This window comes from Mobula birostris, chromosome 8 (assembly GCF_030028105.1).
Source record: "Mobula birostris isolate sMobBir1 chromosome 8, sMobBir1.hap1, whole genome shotgun sequence".
NCBI classification, from domain to species: Eukaryota; Metazoa; Chordata; class Chondrichthyes; order Myliobatiformes; family Myliobatidae; genus Mobula; species Mobula birostris.
In genome coordinates, this window is record NC_092377.1 from 132,666,513 (window position 1) to 132,685,710 (window position 19,198).

At 44.9% G+C, this 19,198-nt stretch overlaps 1 protein-coding gene across 1 annotated transcript in view; it reads left to right on the plus strand.

Annotated features, from left to right (window-relative positions):
• The window catches only part of LOC140202063 (uncharacterized), a 381,219-nt gene that overhangs the window by 209,277 nt on the left and 152,744 nt on the right, over positions 1–19,198 (plus strand). The window lies entirely within an intron of this gene.

The window sequence follows — 19,198 nt, forward strand, 5'->3', positions numbered from 1 at the left end:
CACACAACCATTTTTATAGCCCTTCTGGTTTAGCATACTGCTGTAAGTTTCACTCTAGCTAATAAACCAATTACTCTTATCTCTCTTACTTGGCTACATTCATTTTTCTCGAGGGGTCAAAAGTACACAGGTTTCATTCAATGGTTACATAGTTGAAATACCATAATAATCCCTACGCACTCAATAACAGACACTTAATGCATAGTGAAGGCATGGTCAACATCTGAATAAACACTTGATGCACAATAAAAGCACACTTAAATAAACACTTAGAAAACAGAGTATTACAATGTTTTCCAATATATACCTCCTTTGAGATCTATACGGTCTCACACAGAGGGAGGAAACTATGAGTCCACACACAAAACCTCAAATAAACTCCAGAATTTACTCCCAAATCTGGGTCAAACTATAATTTCTTGTGGTTAGAACTCGAAGTGTTCTCTCCCTACCTTCCTAGGCCACTGAGCCAAAAACCTGTCCCTTCGTGTCTGAGACAGGAAAAAAGACTCAGGAGCCTTTACAGTCTACTCCCACATTATCATTTCCCTCCTGTACATCTTGCATGTCGTGTAAGCTGTGACAAGACATCATCAGTATTTCTCTTTCCACTGGGCTTGACTCAGCAATTTCCAGGAGCATCGGAAAGCGTTTTGTTGCGGCCCGCACTATAAGAAACTTGAGGCACGGAAGAAAACAGCACAAAACAATCGCACAGCTTACCAATACAATACCTACAGTTATCGCTACCTTGGTTAGCCATGCTCCCCATCCCCCTAGTTTACTATCTACCCAGTCAAATAACTGATCTGCGAACCCTGCATTCTGTCTAACTTCTCTTCTCAGACTTTTCAATTTGTTCATTGCTCTGGTGAATGATCCCTCTGGACTGGTGTTATTTGGTATATAGAAGTACTGCACTGTTCTCCAAACATTACACAAACTCCTCCTTTTTCTGCCAACAGCCAGTCTAACACCTGTCTATTCTGCCACGCCACTCTACTAGTTACATCCAGCTGTTATCCTAGTGCCTCCAGCGCATCATCGGTGTAGTTAATGAATCTCTGTTGATTTTAATGTATATAATTTATCCACTCAACATTTTTGCTAACCCCTATTACAGGTATAATCGCATCCCAGCCAGCAGGAAACTCGTTTCTTTCCTTAAACTCGTTAGGTATACCTCTTGGCTGTCCTATACTATCGATTCGGATTGTTGGGTCAGGTTCATATTTTCGCCTCTTCCGCCGCAGTGTCTGCTGCTTTGGAGCGTCAAATTGTACTTCAGAGGATACTACAAGTTCTTGAATCAGCATAACCCGTGTACATGTACCTGCCCAACTGAGGGGAAGCGTGGATCTCAGGCCTTCCTCCATTCCGCACAACCACCAAGTGTCCGCTAATGGAATGTTCTGGACATCCAACGGCACCTTCGGGTGGAGGGGTACCTACTATGTATCTTCGGCCTGGGGTTACATCCCAAGTCTGCACGCAGTTACCCCTAAAATGGCCAACCAAAAAAGCACCTGTCCATGTAAAGCATTCATAATTCAAATGATCCTGCATTACCAATTTTCCCACTGCGGGGGTCTGACTTATTTTACTAATGGCCCAAGGTCTGCTATAATTACACTTATGGGCGAGCACATTTCCATCGAATTGCGAGGAGGCTTGGGATAGCATATACCATTAACGGCAGTATGGGGTGTTGTCAATACATTTCTGATAACAAAGATCTGTCCCGCTACAAATTCCCATGCTGCAAGTCTTCACCACACTTGGACATGGCCGCGCACACTGCCCCCTCCGCTCCTTTTGCCATTGCGTGCAGGTGAGGAGTTATAAGGCATGGGGGCTACGTGTTGCACGGGCTTCGTCCTGGAGCACAGGTAACAGTTCTGTCTCTCCATCATTCCTGCTGTGTATTGTGCCCATTGGTACCACTGGCTAGTACGTGTCTGTTGCCACTACAAAGAGGTAACTCTTGCGTTCCGCTTACTCCTTTCTTTTAAGGTTTGCGGAGTACTAACATTCCTATGCCAGATCAGCCAAATTAATGGTTTCCAAGTCCGTACAGGGTTTTGTGGGTGTATCATCCCAAGGGGCAAGACTGGTCGCTCCCAAGTCATCCTCACTGTCTGAAGGAGAACTACTATCCATAACCCCATCCTTAGGGTCACCAAACCTGTTCTCAAAACCAAAAACTTCCCTTATCGTCTGATCAAACTCCTGTGGTACAGTGACAACTTCTTGTTCCTCTTGTCGGTCCCCTGCTACCCGTTCCTCTTCACCACCTACCTCGGGTTCCACACCTGACTGTACATGCGGGACTGCTCTGGTGCAGTGATTGAGATGGTACCAGGTGGAACGTCCCTCTACCTGAACTGCGGTGGGTGACGCCTTGATTACCGTAAAGGCCCTTCCCTTCTTGGTTCGTTCCACTTTCTTCGAAAAGCTCGCACATAGACCTGATCTCCTGGCTTGATTGGTCCTTCCCCTCGCACGATCTCTGGCTCTTTCCGTTTTTCCTATGCATAGATGGACTTATGTATCATGGTTAGTTGCTGCATGTATTGTTTTAGTTCTACTTCCAATTGTTCCAAGCTAGGCCCTTTGTATGGTCCTCTTCACTGGGGCACTGGCATGGGCCTTCCGGTTAGCATTTCATGCGGTGTTAGACATGTCACTCGATTAGTTTGCATGCGGTAACTCATTAACGCTAACGGCAGCGCGTCGATCCAGTTGAGATCAGTACCCGCACAAATTTTATTCAGTTTGGTTTTTAGAGTCCCATTAACTCTTTCCACCATGCCCTGCGACTGAAGGTGATACACGCATCCAAACCTCTGCTTTATTCATAGTGCTTGCAATACTAATCTGACCACCTTTTGGATAAACGCTGAACCATTGTCTGAGCTGACTTCTGAATCTTGGGATTACCTTGTTTGTCAGGAATTTTACCACTGTTCCTGCCCCTTGATCTTTCGAGGATACCGCTTCTACCCATATACTGGATCTGTCAATTAACACAGAATATAGAACATAGAATAGTACAGCACAGTACAGGCCCTTCGGCGCACAACGTTGTTCCGACCCTCAAACCCTGCCTCCCATATAACCCCCACCTTAAATTCTGCCATATACCTGTCTAGTAGTCTCTTAAACTTCACTAATGTATCTGCCTCCACCACTGACTCAGGCAGTGCATTCCACGCACCAACCACTCTCTGAGTAAAAAACCTTCCTCCAATATCCCCCTTGAACTTCCCACTCCTTACCTTAAAGCCATGTCCTCTTGTATTGAGCACTGGTGCACTGGGGAAGAGGCGCAGGCTATCCACTTTATCTATTCCTCTTATTATCTTGTACACTTCTATCATGTCTCCTCTCATCCTCCTTCTCTCCAAAGAGTAAAGCCCTAGCTCCCTTAATCTCTGATCAGAATGCATACTTTCTAAACCAAGCAGCATCCTGGTAAATCTCCTCTGTACCCCTTCCAATGCTTCCACATCCTTCCTATAGTGAGGTGACCAGAACTGGACACAGTACTCCAAGTGTGGCCTAACCGGAGTTTTATAGAGCTGCATCATTACATCGCGACTCTTAAACTATATCCCTCGACTTATGAAAGCTAACACCGCATAAGCTTTTTTAACTACCCTATCCACCTGTGAGGCAACTTTCAGGGATCTGTGGATGTGTACCCCGAGATCCCTCTGCTCCTCCACACTACCAAGTATCCTGCCATTTACTTTGTACTCTGCCTTGGAGTTTGTCCTTCCAAAGTGGACCACCTCACACTTCTCCAGGTTGAACTCCATCTGCCACTTCTCAGCCCACTTCTGCATCCTATCAATGTCTCTCTGCAATCTTTGACAATCCTCTACACTATCTACAACACCACCAACCTTTCTGTCGTCTGCAAACTCGCCAACCCACCCTTCTACCCCCACATCCAGGTTGTTAATAAAAATCACGAAAAGTAGAGGTCCCAGAACAGATCCTTGTGGGATACCACTAGTCACAATCCTCCAATCTGAATGTACTCCCTCCACCACAACCCTCTGTCTTCTGCAGGCAAGCCAATTCTGAATCCACCTGGCCAAACTTCCCTGGATCCCATGCCTTCTAACTTTCTGAATAAGCCTACCATGTGGAACTTTGTCAAATGCCTTACTAAAATCCATATAGATCACATCCACTGCACTACCCTCATCTATATGCCTGGTCACCTCCTCAAAGAACTCTATCAGGCTTGTTAGACACAATCTGCCCTTCACAAAGCCATGCTGACCGTCCCTGATCAGACCATGATTCTCTAAATGCCTATAGATCCTATCTCTAAGAATCTTTTCCAACAGCTTTCCCACCACAGACGTAAAGTTCACTGGTCTATAATTACCTGGACTATCCCTACTACCTTTTCTGAACAAGGGGACAACATTCGCCTCCATCCAATCCTCCGGTACCATTCCCGTGGACAATGAGGACATAAAGATCCTAGCCAGAGGCTCAGCAATCTCTTCTCTCGCCTCGTGGAGCAGCCTGGGGAATATTCCGTCAGGCCCCGGGGACTTATCTGTCCTAATGTATTTTAACAACTCCAACATCTTCTCACCCTTAATATCAACATGCTCCAGAACATCACTCATATTGTCCTCAGCATCATCAAGTTCTCTCTCATTGGTGAATACCGAAGAGAAGTATTCGTTGAGGACCTCGCTCACTTCCACAGCCTCCAGGCACATCTTCCCACCTTTATCTCTAATTGGTCCTATCTTCACTCCTGTCATCCTTTTTTTCTTCACATAATTGAAGAATGCCTTGGGGTTCTCCTTTATCCTACTCGCCAAGGCCTTCTCACGCCCCCTTCTTGCTCTTCTCAGCCCCTTCTAAAGCTCCTTTCTTGCTTCTCTATATTCCTCAATAAACCCATCTGATCCTTGCTTCCTAAACCTCATGTATGCTGCCTTCTTCCACCTGACTAGATTTTCCACCTCACTTGTGACCCATGGTTCCTTCACCCTACCATTCTTTATCTTCCTCACTGGGACAAATTTATCCCTAACATCCTGCAAGAGATCTCTAAACATTGACCACATGTCCATAGTACATTTGCCTGCAAAAACATCATCCCAATTCACACCCGCAAGTTCTAGCCTTATAGCCTCATAATTTGCCTTTCCCCAATTAAAAATTTTCCTGTCCTCTCTGATTCTATCCTTTTCCATGATAATGCTAAAGGCCAGGGAGCGGTGGTCACTGTCCTCCAGATACTCACCCCCTGAGAGATCTGTGACCTGACCCGGTTCATTACGTAGTACTAGATCTAGTATGGCATTCCCCCTTGTTGGCCTGTCCACATACTGTGATAGGAATCCGTCCTGGACACACTTAACAAACTCTGCCCCATCTAAACCATTGGAACTAATCAGGTGCCAATCAATATTAGGGAAGTTAATGTCACCCATGATAACAACCCTGTTACTTTTGCACCTTTCCAAAATCTGCCTCCCAATCTGCTTCTCTGTATCTCTGCTGCTACCAGGGGGCCTATAGAATACTCCCAACAGAGTAACTGCTCCCTTCCTGTTCCTGACTTCCACCCATATTGACTCAAAAGAGGATCCTGCTTCATTACCCACGCTTTCTGTAGCTGTAGAAGTATCCCTGACCAGTAATGCCACCCCTCCTCCCCTTTTTCCGCCCTTTCTATCCCTTGTAAAGCACTGAAATCCAGGAATATTGAGAATCCATTCCTGCCCTGCTGCCAGCCAAGTCACTGTAATGGCCACTACATCATAATTCCATGTATGTATCCACGCTCTCAGTTCATCACCTTTGTTCCTGATGCTTCTTGCATTGAGGTATACACATTCCAGCCCTTCTACCTTACGGTCTTTACACCATTTATTCTGCATCTCTTTCCTCAAAGCCTCTCTGTATGTTAGATCTGGCTTTACTCCATGCACTTCTTTCACTGCTCTATCGCTCTCGGTCCCATCCCCGTCGCAAATTAGTTTAAACCCACCCGTACCATGCTAGGAAACCTACCTGCAAGGATATTGCTCCCCCTCAAGTTCAGGTGCAACCAATCCAATCTGTACATGTCCCACCTTGCCCAGAAGAGATCCCAATGACCTAAAAATCTAAAACCCTGCTCCCTGCACCAACTCCTCAGCCACACATTCAACTGCCATCTCCTCCAATTCTTACCATCACTGTCATAGAAACATAGAAAAATAGGTGCAGGAGTAGGCCATTCGGCCCTTTGAGCCTGCACTGCCATTCAGTATGATCATGTCTGATCATCCAACTCAGAACCCTGTATCAGCCTTACCTCCATACCCACTGATCCCTTTAGCCACAAGGGCCATATCTAACTCCCTCTTAAATATAGCCAATGAACTGGCCTCAGCTGTTTCCTGTGGCAGAGAATTCCACAAATTCACCACTCTCTGTGCGAAGAAGTTTTTCCTAATCTCAGTCCTAAAAGGCTTCCCCTTTATCCTCAAACTGTGACCCATCGTTCTGGACTTCCCCAACATCGGGAACAATTTTTCTGCATCTAGCCTGTCCAATCCCTTCAGGATTTTATACGTTTCAATCAGATCCCCCCTGAACCTTCTAAATTCCAATGAGTATAAGCCTAGTTCATCCAGTCTTTCATCATATGAAAGTCCTGCCATCCCAGGAATCAATCTGGTGAACCTTCTTTGTACTCCTTCTATGGCAAGGATGTGTTTCCTCAGATTAGGGGACCAAAACTGCACACAATACTCCAGGTGTGGTCTCACCAAGGCCTTGTACAACTGCAGTAGTAACTCCCTGCTCCTGTACTCGAATTCTCTTGCTATAAATGCCAGCATACCATTCGCCTTTTTCACCGCCTGCTGTACCTGCATGCCCACTTTCAATGACTGGTGTATAATGACACCCAGGTCTCGTTGCACCTCCCCTTTTCCTAATCGGCCACCATTCAGATAATAATCTGTTTTCTTGTTTTTGCCACCAACTAACTTCACATTTATCCACATTAAATTGCATCTGCCATGAATTTGCCCACTCACCTAACCTATCCAAATCACCCTGCATCCTCTTAGCATCCTCCTCACAGCTAACACTGCTGCCCAGCTTCGTGTCATCCGCAAACTTGGAGATGCTGCATTTAATTCCCTCATCCAAGTCATTAATATATATTGTAAACAACTGGGGTCCCAGCACTGAGCCTTGCGGTACCCCACGAGTCACTGCTTGCCATTCTGAAAAGGTCCCGTTTATTCCCACTATTTGCTTCCTGTCTGCCAACCAATTCTCTATCCACATCAATACCTTACCCCCAATACCGTGTGCTTTAAGTTTGCACACTAATCTCCTGTGTGGGACCTTGTCAAAAGCCTTTTGAAAATCCAAATATACCACATCCACTGGTTCTCCCCTATCCACTCTACTAGTTACATCCTCAAAAAATTCTATGAGATTCGTCAGACATGATTTTCCTTTCACAAATCCATGCTGACTTTATCCGATGATTTCACCGCTTTCCAAATGTGCTGTTATCACATCTTTGATAACTGACTCAAGCAGTTTCCCTACCACCGATGTTAGGCTAACCGGTCTATAATTCCCTGGTTTCTCTCTCATGTAGCACTGGCAGCAATCCTGAGAACGGCACCCTTGAGGTCCTGTTCTTCAGCCTTCTGCCTAGTTCCCGAAACTCACACTTCAGGACCTCATCCCTCTTCCTGCCTATGTCGTTGGTGTCAACATGTATCATGACTTCTGGTTGTTTTCCCTCTCGTACCAGGATGTTGTTCACCCGGTCAGAAACATCCCGGACCCTGGCACCCGGGAAGCAACAAACCATGTGTGTGTCCTTCTCACGTCCACAAAATCTCCTGTCTGCTCCCCTGACTGCAGAGTCTCCAATGACGACAGCTCTCCTCTTCTCCGTCCCACCCTTCTGCACCACAGGGTCAGACTCAGTGCCGGAGGCCCTGCCACCATGGCTCACACCTGGTCGGTTGTCCCCGCCAACAGTATCCAGGACAGTAAACATATTATTCAGGGGAATGGCTACAGGGGTGCTCTGCACTACCTGTCTGCTCACCTTCGCTTTCCCCCCTCTGACTGTCACCCAATGACCTGCTTCCAACAGCCTAGGTGTGACTACCTCCCTGTAGCTCTCATCTATGACTGCCTCATTCTCCCTTATGAGTCGAAGGTCATCCAGCTGCTGCTCCAGATTCCTTACACCGTCTTCCAGATCGCCCAGCCCTATGCACTTCTGGCAGATGTGACTCTGCGGGAGAGGGGAGTTCCCCCAAGACTGCCACATCTCACATGAGAGGCACACCACCGTCTCAGGAGACATTGTAAAAACTAACTGCGAGCTAGCTTGTCCTCTGCCTCTTCTCGTCGAAGCCTCAAAGCTCCACTCCTTCACTGGCCCACTCACGCACTGGCCGCTTTCCACTGGCCCACTCACGCACTGGCCGCTTTCCACTGGCCACTTCGCATGAGCTATCCCTCTATTTATCTGTCTGAGCTTTTTAAAATGTTTGGTCACCTGACCTCGACTGCCCAATCAGCTGCTTTCAGCTCAGTCTGAGCTATTCAAATCTTGATTGTCTAATCAACGGCTTTCTGCTCATCTATTCAAATCTTGATTGACTTGATTGCACAGACCAACTGCCAAAACTGCCAGAATCTCTCGAGTCAAAGCCTCAAAGCTCCACTCCTTCACTGGCCCATTCACGCACTGGCCGCTTTCCAGATACATGTTAATTACTACTAACATGTATCTTTTCCCTCTTACTGTCCTTATCATGTCTATGTAATCAATCACTAAATGTTTAAAAGGCCCTTTGGGCACAGGTATATGACCTATTGGGGTTGTAATTCCTTTCCAAACATTATTCTATGCACATACCTCGCACTGCAACAGCACATAATCTACTGAAGCATGTAAATAAGGTGATCAAAAACCGTCCTTTTTTATCTTCCTTATCACTTTCCCCCTTGCACAATGATCCATCGCATGCGCATATGCCGAATCAGTAGAAATGTCTACTTTCTCATCTTCCATCATTTCGCACGCTGCTGTCAGGGCTTTGATTTCCACTAATTGGGCGGAACACGGTTGGGGGCAAGCTTCCATTTTAGTAGTCTTAAAGCTTGTCTGATCCTGCTGCACCACTGAGAAACCTGCATGATTTCCATCATAATCCCTATAAGAGGAGCCATCTACAAACAAAACCTTTTTATCTTCCTCTTCTAGTGGTTCGGATCGTAAATCTGCTCTTAATTTGGCAAATGCCATTGTTTCCCTTACACAGCCATGGGGTTCTCCTTCCTGACCCAAGGGGACATAATCAGTTATGTTACTGGTAGTATATCTCTGTATAGTTATATCTGGAAATATCAATAACATCTGATATGCTGCTATTCTGGCTGGTGTCAACACGAGTTTACCTCTTTCCAGTAATTCTGTTACCTTGTGGTGTGTGTACAGGATCACAGGGTAGCCCATGGTCATGGTTGATGCCTTTTCATAGGCATAGTATAATGCTGCTAGTCCCTGATAACAGGGTGGGTACCCCTGAGCCACTTCTTCCAATTTCACACTATAGTATGCTGTAGGTTGTTTTGCTTTTCATGTGCCCATCTCTTGTGTTAGAACCGCTGCGACATAGCCTTCCTGCCGTTTGGATACATACAAATGAAAGTCCTTCTCATAGTCAGGCAAAGCTAACGCTGGGGCTGACTGTATTTCCTGTTTATAGTATTAAACGCTATTTCTGTCTTCCTTCTTATCACTGGGTAATGTCCCTTCCCACCTGGGTTCTCTGGGCACCCCTAGCATCTTGCATAGGGGTTCACTGGTCTGCCTGTGCCTGTGGGGGCTGATCCTTGGCTAACCTGCGGTTCCCCTTTCATCGGTCCCTGTTGGTACGTGACGGGCCATGACCTGAGTGGACAGTCTCTTCTCATGTGTCCTGGCTGGTTACACCCCCAGCACAGACTCACTATCTCTCTCTCCCCTTGTCTCCTCACTGGCCCTCTTTGTCCATAACCTCTCTGTCCCCCTCCTTGGGATTTCCAGTCCTGTCTGGGCTGCTGTTTAAATTTACTCTGTTCCTGATAGGGCATTCGTGGGAATGCTCCTCCAAAGACGTTTATTATTGGCATGGGGTTTTCTGGCCCCTATCTGACAGCGCCACCGGTTCCTCCATACAGTGGTGTTTCATTCATTTCAATGGTTGCACTCAAATCGGGTGCTACTGGCAGCATCTTTTCCCTTCCCTTTTTCCTTCTTTTTGAGTTCTTCAAGCTGCATTTGCATTAACTTTCTTTGCACCTCTTCCTGCTGCTCAATCAGCTTCCATTTGTCTTTCCGATATTTCTCAACCGCATGGACTACGTGGTCTCTAATTTCTCATGAGTTCATTGACATCATTCCAACCACTTCCTCCAGTTTAGATTTAACTTCTGCAGGCATTGCGTCCAAAATGGTGGTTCGGAACAGTATGGTCATAAACGAGTTGCCTTCCACTTCTTGCTCAGTTTCCAGTCTCCACCTTTTCAACTGATTTTCTACATAGGCTGCTGGGTTCTCAGTGTCCCCCAGTGGATCCCCTTTCAAAGATTTGGGGTCCACTTTGGGTGGGTAAAGCTTCCCAAGGGCCTGCCATACCTTCTGCCTCACTTCGTCAAAGCTGGTCCCGTCAGTCATTGGGCTGAACGCATTTAGTCGTCCCGCCATTTCCATCAGCTCTTTTAATTTGGAGGTTCCCATCAATCTTATCAGCAATGCCTTCAAATCTCCCATAGCCAATAACTGTCCCGTAGTTTCCTCTTCAAAGGCTCTAATCCACTTTCCTGCTCCTTCATTTAATCTAGGCAGGGTGTTTTTCAGCCCTTCCAGGTCCTGGGAGCCCCAAGGAGCATACTGTACTTGTCCTGACCCTTTTACTAACAACGACATCACTTTTTTTCCTTCTCTCCCCATATTCTGATTTTCCTCCTCACCCGACTCCTCAGTATCCCAGACTTTAAACTTTCCCCCCAGTTCTCGTTCTCCTGATATTACGGGGACTGTTTAAGAGTCTCCTTCTCGTAATAAGGGGGAGGGGCTTCTACATTTCTCTGGTCTGGGTACAGAGTCGGCTCCTTATTCTGTGTCTCCTGTGGTTTACCAGACTGCTTTTCTTGTTTCTCAGTGTTTCTTTACTTGCTACTGATATTCTTCCTTTCTTTCTCAATCTTTCTCCCTCCATCCTAAAGGGTTTTAACACTTCTATCTCCTATTTTCTTTTTTTCTCTCTTTTCTTGGATTTATCTCCTAGTTTGTGATTTTTAATCAGCGCCTCCATTTCCTCTAATAAACTTACATCAAATGTTCCTTCTTTCAGCCACTTCGTGACCAGATTTTTGCTTCATTTTTCCTATTTTTCTGAAATTTCCACGATCTTACCTTGACACACTGGGAATATTTTACTCAGTATTTGTACTGCTGTTCCTTTCCCTGTCATATTGTTCTTCCCCTTTTTAAGGTATTCTTAATGTCTCACACCTCGGTAATACTATCTTCTGTAACTTATTTCTCTATCTCGCCTTATGGTTTCTTCTCACCCATGTCTAAATTATCTACTAAAGCTATCCTTATCTTCTATTCTGTTCTGCCCGTGCAGACCCCTTTCCCGGGTAGTAACCGCAGAACTTTCATATTGCACCTCGTCTATTCAGACCCTTACTTTTCTTAAGGCGGTATTCATGAGGATTTTCTCTTTTGCACCTCACCTATTCAGACCCTTACACTTCTTAAGGCAGTATTCACGAGGATTTTCTCTTTTTCTTCTTTCTTTCCCTGCCCATTCAGACCTTTTTCTCATACGAAGTGGTATCCACCTACTAATACCACGTGGAATTCTTCTTACTTAACTTCTCGTTACCTTATTCATACTCACCCCCCTCACTGCAGTGTTCTTGATTAATCCTCCCAGCCTCCTTTTAACCCTTAATTCTGCCAGGTTCTTTGAATCGGAGAGACCCTTCGGCAATTGTTTCACACTTTTGAGTCCCCAAGATCTCCTCAAAAACCAACAGAATTCTTAGTCCAAATTGTCGCTAAAAAGCACTTACTGTTGTTCGGGTGCACCCTGAATTCTGTTAGCTCCGTGGAGGTCCCCCAGGGACCGGGAAGTGCCCTCAATCTACCGTTTCCTTCTTCCACGGGTCTCTTCCCGATCCTGCCCAACTACGCCAGTTTTGTCGAGGTTTTACAAATGACAAGGAAGCGCCGAAGATTCTTCAAGATATTTTAAACTTTAATTTGCAAATCAAAGCTGAGACAGACAGTGGGCTAGGCTCTGTAAGTCTGCCACTGAATGCCCGCCTGTCTGCTTCACACAGCACTTTTTATAGGCCTCCTTCTGGGTTAACAGCATTAGCATATTGCTGTAAGTTTTACACTAGCTAATAAATCAATTTTTCTTATCTCTCTTACTTGGCTACATTCATTTTTCTTGGGGGGTCAAAAGTACACAGGTTTCATTCTAACTAATGAATCAATGGTTACATGTGAAATACCATAGTAATCCCTACACACTCAATAACAGACACTTAATGCATAGTAAAGACATGGTCAACATCTGAATAAACACTTAGTGCGCAATAAAAGCACACTAAAGTAAACATTTAAAATCAGAGTGCTGCAATGCTTTCCAATAACATCAACAAAACAGTTCCACTAATCATTCATTAATCTTATATTATAAATACACCATCATATTCCCATCAACTTCCTGTAGTTCTACCACTCACCTAAATACCAGGGGATGCTTCAACACCTCACCCTCGGCTACACTCGCCCCTGTCAAAAAGTAGCCTAAGCTGCCGGTTAACGACAAACTGCACAATCATCGGTGTTGAAGCAACCTGGGGCACCCAGAGGAAATCCACATGGGCACATGGAGGATGTGCCAACTCCACAAAAACAGGGTCCGAGGTTGGAAGTCATTCTGGTTTTCTGGCTCTGTGAAGCCCAGCAGCATCACTTTGGTTGGATAGTGCCTGGTTAAGAATTCAAGATGGAAAGTTCTACTGGTTAACGGTTGGCGCCTTGAGAAAAATGACACATTCCTGCTTTTGGAAGATCTGTGGTCCAAAATTATACACATCTGGCTGTTTTAATTGTAAATGACGCTTATTTCTTTCTTTCTTCTTTAATAACTGTTTGATTACATTGGCATTCACAAATACACCTTCATTAAAATTGCATGCAGCGTACAATCAATATACAAGAAGTGTTACTTCTTGCCGTTGGGAAATTGTCAGTGATCAAATATCCGGTAAGGATATTGTGGTAGTCCAGAATAGCAAGGACATGACGCGAGTAGATCTGCCTGGTATGTTTGGGCACCTGGAGAGGCAGGGCCACCTGGACAAGGGGGGACTGTAGCCAACTGGCTCCGAAAACTAGTGGTATTCATTTTATATTTAGTTGCTATTTTCAGCCGCAGTGTAGGCTTACTCTTCCATTTGAGAGTCTTCTTAACAGCCCTATTTGGCCGAGCGTTTATTGTTTTCTTTGCCCTTCAACACTGTTTGTATTAAAGTCTGTGAACTATTGACCGCTTCAGTCTCTTTCACTCCGCACTTTGCCATATCAGAACCGGATGACAGCAAGGACAGAGAGCGAGAGAGAGAGAGAGAGAGAGAGAGAGCGAGAGAGCGAGAGCGAGAGAGAGAGAGAGAGAGAGAGAGAGAGAGAGAGAAGCTGACGGCCGTGGGATTCATTGCTCAGGTAGGAGACAAGTGATAGGGAATGGAATCTGTTCTGAGTGAAATTACAGAGGCAATGAAGCAGATAATCTCATACCGACAAGCCCAGACTCATGTGGAGGAACAGGTATCATCCCTAGCTGCAGTGGTTGAACAGATCACCACAGACAATCAGACTCAAGTGTCTGTGATTTCAGCACTCACGGCCGCCGTCCCTGAACTTACTTGAATAGCCAGCATAAGCTGACAGCCATTAACGTACTCGCCAGCGCAATTCACCAGCTTCTGGCTGCCTCAGTCCCAATGCCAGCATCTCATAGGACCTCCTTTTCTGCTGCCCCAACAATCTTTGCTACTAATGCTCCCGATCCCGTGCCCGGAGCAGAGCTGACTCCCACGTCCATATAGGAACCAAGAATTTCACCATCAGGCAGATATTCTGGTGATGCCAATGGCTGCAGGAATTTTATTATACAATGTGAGCTGACATTCCAAGCCCAGTTTGGTCGTTTTGGTGATGATATGCGAAAACTAGCGTACATGGTCAATCTTCTCGATCGGCCTCCACTCAGCCTATTCAATGCTTTACAGGAGCAAGAATACGCCGCAACACAGTCATTGTGACATTTCATGGCGGAGTTAAGGAGGGCTTTTGATCTTCCAGTACGTGGTCAGGAGGCTGCCCACTGACTCTTGTTCCTGCACCAAGGCAGACGAACGGTGAGAATCTCTGCAGTTAAATTATGTACCTTTGCAGTAATGACGGGTTGAATGAGAAATCTCTCATCGTGGCTTTCCAGCATGGACTGAACGCAGGGTCTGGCATGAAATTGCTGTCTGGGACCAGCAGGATTGTCTGGATGACCTGATTAATCTGGCTATTCGAGTTGACGACCGGGTGACTGACTGGCGCAAGGAAAGATTGTTTCAAACTTTTTATGCGCCGTCTGATCACTGTCTTTCCTCGCCCCCTATCCATCCCTCACCATCCAGCGCCCTGTCCACGGAGGAGCGTATGTCACCAGGTTCGTGGGTGAGGCCCACTGTGGAGTGAGAGACACTGAGGAGGGTCGAAACTTCACAGACTTTAATGTGAACAGTGCTAAAGGGGAAAAGAAAACAATAAACACCAGGCCAAACAGGCCGTTAGCTAAAACTCTCAAATGGTGAATGAAGCCTACACTGTGGCAGAAAAGAATAAGTAAGAATAAAACGAATACCGCTGGTCTTCAGAGTCAGTTGACCTGACTGTCCAATTTCTCAGGCAAAGCATTGCTCTGACCGTGTCCAAGTCTCGACAAGCTCTACGACGACAGGTATGGGGTTAAATACTATCACAATTAAATAATAATTAGCTGACACGTGCATATTCAGCTACTTCTTTCAGATCCATCTGATCCAGATTGCTTCTCTACCTTCAGCCCTTTCAGTTTCCAAAGAACCTTCTCCTCGTAATCGCAACTTTACACACTTCTGCCCCCTGACACTCTGGAACCTGCACTGGACTGCTGATGTCTTCCAAAATGAAGACAGATGCACAATACCTAGTTTGTCCAGCATTATCTTGTCCTTCATTACTACCTCTTGAACATAATTTTTCAATGGTCCAATATCTAATCTTGTCTCTATTTTACACTTTATATATCTGAAGAAACTTTTGGTATTCTCTTCAATATTATTGGCTAGCTTACTTTCGTATTCCATCTTTTCCTTCTTAATGACTTTTTAGTTGCCTTCTGTTGGTTTTTAAAAATTTCCCAATAAGCTAACTTCCCATTAATTTTTATTCTATTATATGCCATCTCTTTGGCTTTTATGTTGGCTTTGACTCTCTTGTGAGCCATTGTTGTGTCCTCTTGCCTTTTGAATAAGGACAAACAATGGCTTTGGAGCGGTCGTGGAGCATATAACTACATTCTTTTTTTATGATTTAAATTTTATTCAATTATTTTTGAAATTTTTCAAAGAACTCTTGAGCCAGTGTTGAAATTATGTAAATCATAGCTTACAAAACATAAAATTATCCATAAAATAAAAAACAAACATGGCAGAAATAAATATCAATGTCATAAACATGTGTGTCTATTTAGATCTCTAATAACATAAAAGACTGCCATTCAGCAGCTTCAGCACACATTCACCACTATTTCCACCCCAGGAAACCGGAATATTTGCCCCATTTTTGTGTATAGACATCCAATCTATCCAACTGTTTCTAAGACATGCGTTCAAAAGCTACCACTTTGGGTTTTTCTGTGGCCCACTCCTAAAATGATGCCCCCCCGCAAGTTCCGCCAACCTCTAAGGATAATTTGTCTTCCTCCCATTATACTTGTCTGGATCCAATTTTGAGAGTGTCTATCCCCAATAACCCAAGTCTGTGTCCCAAGCAAAAAGTCTGGGGCAGAAAGGGTGTTGATTACTCAAAACTTCACAAATATACTTATGTACCGTAATCCAAAATTCTTGAATTCTGAGACAGGACCAGAGTGCATGTACTAAGTCCCCTTTATCTGCCTCACAGCACCAGCAATCAGGGGTATTTTTCAACCCTAATCTATGTCACCTTGCTGGAGTCTAACAAAAACGGTGTAGAGTCTTAAACTGAATGAGGCGCACCCTCAGGTCTCTTGACATTGTTTTGACATTTTTGCAAATTTTGTTCCACTCTTCTCTACGGATCCCGTCTTTGTAGAAGTCGGTATCTTGGACCACCAGAAAATGGTCCACAACAGGGGTGATTGATAAGTTTGTGGCCTAAGAGAGATGGAGGTGAGCTGTCCAGCTCTTGTTACATGCATGTGCAGTTCAACACTTTGAGTGATTATGCAGAAAGTTTGAAGTTCATAACTCATCTCCTTCTAACTTAGGCCATGAACTGATCGATCACCCATGCTGTGGACCACTTTCAGGAGATCCAAGATGCTGACTTCTACAAACAAGGGATCTGTATGCTCCATGACAGCTGGACTAAGTATGTAAATGTAGGAGGGGACTATGTTGAAAAATAAATGTGCTAGGTTTTCTAAAATTGACTCCTTCTATCTTAGGCCACAAACTTATCAATCACCCCTCGTAAGTTCAGTGGGGCAGGAACAAACAGAAACCTGGATCTACCTGGACAGGCAGTTTTGTTGCTCTTGACTAGGAGGTAGAAATCGGTGGTGCCGGTTGAAGAAATTATGAGTGTTGGTGGCAGCCGCTGGGAGATCCCTAAATTTATTTATACTGGTGATGGTGTTGCAGACAATGACCTGGTGCTCCTTAGAATAGAATAGGATAGAATATCTTTATTGTCATTGTTGTGGAGCAATGAAACACAATTTAGCAGCTCAACGTTTTGCAGCATGACAAAGAATATATACATAAACGCTAAGACCTCAGGAGTGCAGTCCAAAATTAATAATATATGGATGGGGGGGGGTAGGACTATTGCACACCTGCCATTCCTGGAAGTGTGATGCACTTAGCTGCCGCCGTCTTAGGAGGGGGGCAGGAGAAGGGAAGGGGGTGTTATACATTTCACTGCTTGTGGGTAGGAGCTGCTAAGGAGTCTCTTTGTTTTCATCCTTAATGCTCTGTATCTCTTCCCAGAAGGTAGAGGGGAAAACAGATGATGTCCAGGATGAGTAGGATCCTTTGGAATACAAGTAGCCTTCTTTTGAAGTCTGCCAGTAAAAATGTCTCTAAGGGAGGGTAATGTTGTGCCAATAACCCGCTCTGCTACCCTCACCACCCGCTGCAAGTCCTTCCTGTTCTGTTCTGTGCAGCTGGCAAACCACACTGCACAGCAATACGTCAGGAGGCTCTCTATAGTTGTCCGATAGAAGTTGATCAGCAGGTGATGAGGGAGGAGAGCGTGCTTTAGCTTCCTTAGGAAGTAGAGCCTCTGTTGGGCCTTCCCCACCTGATAATACATTGAGCAGTCCAGGTGAGGTCAGCCGAGATGTGGACGCCGAGGAACTTGAAACTCTCTACTCTCTCCACCTCTTTCCTGTATATGTGCAGAGCAGAGTGCCCCACGCGCTTTGATTTCCTGAAATCTACTATCAGCTCCTTGGTTTTTGTGATGTTCAAGTCCAGGTTATTATGTCAACACCATTCTGTCAAATGCTGTACCTCCTCCCTATAGGTTGTCTCATCACAGTCTGATATGATACCTATTAGGGTGGTATCGTCAGCAAATTTGACAATGGTGCTGGTGGAGTGAATGGTAGAGCAGTCATGGGTGAAAAGAGAATAGAGGATGGGGCAGAGAACACACCCCTGTGGTGTACCGGTGTTCAGGATGAGAGTAGATGATGTGTGTTCTCCCAACATGACACTTTGGGGTCTGTTACTCAGAAAATCCAGTATCCATGAGCACAGTGAACTGCCAAAGCCCAGGTTGCTCAATTTCTGCACCAGTTTGTAGGGGATGACTGTATTAAAAGCTGAGCTGTAGTCCACAAACAGCATTCTTACATAGGTGTTATCCTGATCCAGGCTTGTAAGGGCTGTGTGGAGAGCCGTGATAACTGCATCCTCTGTCGATCTGTTCACGATATGCAAACTGGTATTTATCAAGGTCAGTAGGTATGACAGACTTAATGTAAGACAGTATGAGCCTGGTGGGGTCCTGTTCAAAGGATAAGTAAAGGGAGGTGTCTGACAGTTGTCGTTGTGCCTCAGCAAGGTAGAGGTCAGTCTGCCAGACTACTCTAGCACACCCTTCATCTGCGGGTTTAAACACAAGGCTAGGATTAGCAAAGAGAGCGTGCAGAGTAGTAAATTACTCCAAAAAGCCCTATAGATCGTAAGTAGTGAAAGACAGTACTGTGAATTAAAGTAAAGCCACTCCCATAACTTATCAAAAGTTTTAAATGAAATCTATCAACCCAAAAGATTATGAAGCCTGCATTTGATTTCTTTCAACCATATGCTTGACAGCGTAATAACATATATTCAATTGTTTCATAATAATACCTGCATAACCCAGAATGATGTTTACAAATGAGAAAGAAGGAATAATTAAACCATTGTAAGTCATGTCAAAATAACTCATCCCTTCTCGTTTTATCCCACTTTCTAATGAACTCAAGTTTCATGTATTTTGTAAAGGTCTCTCCCCCATGCTCATTATTCCACAAGTCTTGCCATAATCCCTTAATTCTAACCCTACCAACCCCTTAGCTTCTGATTTGCTAAGTGGAAGGTCTGTATCCACTTCTGAACTTTTTACACCCTTTCAGCTAAACAATCAACCCTCTCAAAACCCCTCAGCAAATCTATGTGCAGAGACCCTTAAGAAAAAAATACAAATCGATAACTTGGACACAAACTAATCTTTGATGAGTTTCCAACAGTAAATTGACCTACTGCTGTTTCAACTCTTCAAGACTGAAAAAGGAATCTGAACGTTACAACTTTACAT